This window comes from Teleopsis dalmanni, chromosome 2 (assembly GCF_002237135.1).
Source record: "Teleopsis dalmanni isolate 2A chromosome 2, ASM223713v2, whole genome shotgun sequence".
Classification (NCBI taxonomy): Eukaryota; Metazoa; Arthropoda; class Insecta; order Diptera; family Diopsidae; genus Teleopsis; species Teleopsis dalmanni.
Window position 1 is genome coordinate 227631735 of NC_051847.1, and position 4945 is coordinate 227636679.

The 4945-nt window shown below is 34.8% G+C and overlaps 1 pseudogene; it reads right to left on the bottom strand.

Annotated features, from left to right (window-relative positions):
* Positions 1-1009: 1009 nt before the first annotated feature.
* Positions 1010-4945, bottom strand: LOC119676866 (annotated as a pseudogene).

Consider the following 4945-nt stretch of genomic DNA (forward strand, 5'->3'; position numbering starts at 1 on the left):
ACAATTCTATTTAAAATTTTTATTCTTTCAAAAATATTATTATTTTCACAAGTTTTATTTTTTAAAAATTTTGATCTTTCAAAATTTTATTACTACGATTAAAAACCGATGGAGAAGATTGAACTCTTTGCCAAAATCTAACTTTAACAGAATTGATCTTAGGGTTTTATACTCGGTTTAACAGAGACAAATTCAAGCTCTCAAAAGCTATATTTTGGAGCTTTGAATTTTGTATTAAAAACAGCTTAAAGTTTCTGTTCTAACAGAAAGCTTAATGTTTTATAAAAGTTACTGTAAGGTAACAGAAAGTTTCTCTGTTGTTGGCATGATAACTCAAAAGTTTGCTGTTGGTAACATAGCGTCATTTTTTAAGCTCTTACTTAAAATTATGCTATGATCAGCATTGGGTACAGTCACTTAATGCTGTACAAAGACTTTTTGTTGATCCCACGATCATGCATTCAAAGTTTGTTTACAATAGCTTTTACTTTGTTGAAGCTATTGTATGGTCACTTAAGGAAGGGGTTGTTACTTTGTAACAATTTTTTAATCTGAAAGACGTGTAACGTTTTCATAATGTTTATTTACGTTTTTAAAGTATAAGGAATTTTATTAAGGTTTATGGTGTGACCAATTTTTATGCAACAATGTGGTTGATACATTGTGGCAATATTTATAAAGAAATATTAGCATCTATGCTAATTCTGTGTGGTCGTTTGGGAATTTAATTTATATTTATTTATGTTTTGAAGTATAAGGAATTTTTATTAAAATTTATGATGTGACCAATTTTTGTATGCAACAATGTAGTTGATACATTGTGGCAATATTGAGAGAAAAATATTAGCATCTATGCTAATATGTAACTATATACTTCCATATATAGCAAATGACCAATGTCGTTGAATGTAACTGCCTGAAACGTCATAGTATTCAATAAGTACACCTTCGGTTATAACTTAAAAAATTTATATAGAGATATACCTATAGAAAACGTTATAAGATTTAACTAGAAATAAAGTCTTACTTGTGTGTACCACTCAGGCAGATTGTCTTCTTTGGTTGCTTCAAGGCCTAAACAAGTTTGTTTCTTAACAGCGCCAGTTGGTGTTTCCGTTTTCGAGGCATTTTTCAATTCAGTTTTTTAGATCTTAGTAGCTTTTTCAGTGGATTTCTTTGCAGAACTGCTACTTCCACGTCCAGCTACGGGGAAATCTGTGCCAGTAACTTCTTTGTATTTAGCTTTAAGCGCTAATAACTTCTTAACTTCAGTGTCAATTACGTCCTTTGATGCGTTTTTGGTTTTAGCTGTACGCACTTTCTCGCCTTGCTCGTTTATTTCTTTCGTAAGTAGTTCTTTCTCGGTTGCCGAAGATATGTTAGGTGTAGTTGCTGCTTTAGTTCTGTCCATTTTTGCTTCAGGTGTCCAATCTTTACCTGTTAGTGTTTTATACGAAGACTTTAGTTGAAGTAAAATTTGAACTTCTGGTTCTATAGATGATTTAGGAGCTTTCTGCGATTTTAATTCACGGATTTTGTTATCCTGACTTTGGATTTTTTCTAAAATGCTTTCTTACTCTGAATTATTTGATTCACTGGTTAGATCAATTTTTATTACTTCCGCTGTGACATCGGTTTGCTGAGGTGCTGTAGCGCCAATTTTCCAATCTTGACCAGTAAGATTTTTATAATCCGTTTTAAATCAATTGCAGCAGAATCTTCATCCTTTAATACGGCTTCGATTTGTTCCATCGCTTCGCGGAAATTTTCGTACTCTAAATTCTTCTCAGTGGAGAATTTTTCTTTGAATTCATTATACCTCAAGGCCTAAACAAGTTTGTTTCTTAACAGCGCCAGTTGGTGTTTCCGTTTTCGAGGCATTTTTCAATTCAGTTTTTTAGATCTTAGTAGCTTTTTCAGTGGATTTCTTTGCAGAACTGCTACTTCCACGTCCAGCTACGGGGAAATCTGTGCCAGTAACTTCTTTGTATTTAGCTTTAAGCGCTAATAACTTCTTAACTTCAGTGTCAATTACGTCCTTTGATGCGTTTTTGGTTTTAGCTGTACGCACTTTCTCGCCTTGCTCGTTTATTTCTTTCGTAAGTAGTTCTTTCTCGGTTGCCGAAGATATGTTAGGTGTAGTTGCTGCTTTAGTTCTGTCCATTTTTGCTTCAGGTGTCCAATCTTTACCTGTTAGTGTTTTATACGAAGACTTTAGTTGAAGTAAAATTTGAACTTCTGGTTCTATAGATGATTTAGGAGCTTTCTGCGATTTTAATTCACGGATTTTGTTATCCTGACTTTGGATTTTTTCTAAAATGCTTTCTTACTCTGAATTATTTGATTCACTGGTTAGATCAATTTTTATTACTTCCGCTGTGACATCGGTTTGCTGAGGTGCTGTAGCGCCAATTTTCCAATCTTGACCAGTAAGATTTTTATAATCCGTTTTAAATCAATTGCAGCAGAATCTTCATCCTTTAATACGGCTTCGATTTGTTCCATCGCTTCGCGGAAATTTTCGTACTCTAAATTCTTCTCAGTGGAGAATTTTTCTTTGAATTCATTATACCTCAAGGCCTAAACAAGTTTGTTTCTTAACAGCGCCAGTTGGTGTTTCCGTTTTCGAGGCATTTTTCAATTCAGTTTTTTAGATCTTAGTAGCTTTTTCAGTGGATTTCTTTGCAGAACTGCTACTTCCACGTCCAGCTACGGGGAAATCTGTGCCAGTAACTTCTTTGTATTTAGCTTTAAGCGCTAATAACTTCTTAACTTCAGTGTCAATTACGTCCTTTGATGCGTTTTTGGTTTTAGCTGTACGCACTTTCTCGCCTTGCTCGTTTATTTCTTTCGTAAGTAGTTCTTTCTCGGTTGCCGAAGATATGTTAGGTGTAGTTGCTGCTTTAGTTCTGTCCATTTTTGCTTCAGGTGTCCAATCTTTACCTGTTAGTGTTTTATACGAAGACTTTAGTTGAAGTAAAATTTGAACTTCTGGTTCTATAGATGATTTAGGAGCTTTCTGCGATTTTAATTCACGGATTTTGTTATCCTGACTTTGGATTTTTTCTAAAATGCTTTCTTACTCTGAATTATTTGATTCACTGGTTAGATCAATTTTTATTACTTCCGCTGTGACATCGGTTTGCTGAGGTGCTGTAGCGCCAATTTTCCAATCTTGACCAGTAAGATTTTTATAATCCGTTTTAAATCAATTGCAGCAGAATCTTCATCCTTTAATACGGCTTCGATTTGTTCCATCGCTTCGCGGAAATTTTCGTACTCTAAATTCTTCTCAGTGGAGAATTTTTCTTTGAATTCATTATACCTCAAGGCCTAAACAAGTTTGTTTCTTAACAGCGCCAGTTGGTGTTTCCGTTTTCGAGGCATTTTTCAATTCAGTTTTTTAGATCTTAGTAGCTTTTTCAGTGGATTTCTTTGCAGAACTGCTACTTCCACGTCCAGCTACGGGGAAATCTGTGCCAGTAACTTCTTTGTATTTAGCTTTAAGCGCTAATAACTTCTTAACTTCAGTGTCAATTACGTCCTTTGATGCGTTTTTGGTTTTAGCTGTACGCACTTTCTCGCCTTGCTCGTTTATTTCTTTCGTAAGTAGTTCTTTCTCGGTTGCCGAAGATATGTTAGGTGTAGTTGCTGCTTTAGTTCTGTCCATTTTTGCTTCAGGTGTCCAATCTTTACCTGTTAGTGTTTTATACGAAGACTTTAGTTGAAGTAAAATTTGAACTTCTGGTTCTATAGATGATTTAGGAGCTTTCTGCGATTTTAATTCACGGATTTTGTTATCCTGACTTTGGATTTTTTCTAAAATGCTTTCTTACTCTGAATTATTTGATTCACTGGTTAGATCAATTTTTATTACTTCCGCTGTGACATCGGTTTGCTGAGGTGCTGTAGCGCCAATTTTCCAATCTTGACCAGTAAGATTTTTATAATCCGTTTTAAATCAATTGCAGCAGAATCTTCATCCTTTAATACGGCTTCGATTTGTTCCATCGCTTCGCGGAAATTTTCGTACTCTAAATTCTTCTCAGTGGAGAATTTTTCTTTGAATTCATTATACCTCAAGGCCTAAACAAGTTTGTTTCTTAACAGCGCCAGTTGGTGTTTCCGTTTTCGAGGCATTTTTCAATTCAGTTTTTTAGATCTTAGTAGCTTTTTCAGTGGATTTCTTTGCAGAACTGCTACTTCCACGTCCAGCTACGGGGAAATCTGTGCCAGTAACTTCTTTGTATTTAGCTTTAAGCGCTAATAACTTCTTAACTTCAGTGTCAATTACGTCCTTTGATGCGTTTTTGGTTTTAGCTGTACGCACTTTCTCGCCTTGCTCGTTTATTTCTTTCGTAAGTAGTTCTTTCTCGGTTGCCGAAGATATGTTAGGTGTAGTTGCTGCTTTAGTTCTGTCCATTTTTGCTTCAGGTGTCCAATCTTTACCTGTTAGTGTTTTATACGAAGACTTTAGTTGAAGTAAAATTTGAACTTCTGGTTCTATAGATGATTTAGGAGCTTTCTGCGATTTTAATTCACGGATTTTGTTATCCTGACTTTGGATTTTTTCTAAAATGCTTTCTTACTCTGAATTATTTGATTCACTGGTTAGATCAATTTTTATTACTTCCGCTGTGACATCGGTTTGCTGAGGTGCTGTAGCGCCAATTTTCCAATCTTGACCAGTAAGATTTTTATAATCCGTTTTAAATCAATTGCAGCAGAATCTTCATCCTTTAATACGGCTTCGATTTGTTCCATCGCTTCGCGGAAATTTTCGTACTCTAAATTCTTCTCAGTGGAGAATTTTTCTTTGAATTCATTATACCTAAATAGGTTTTTTATGCCTATGTTGCAGTATCTCCTGTGCCATAGAAGTACACGTTATACTTTTTATTTTTATATTGTGTTATTTTTGCTGGCCATTCTATGTAGCCTTTAA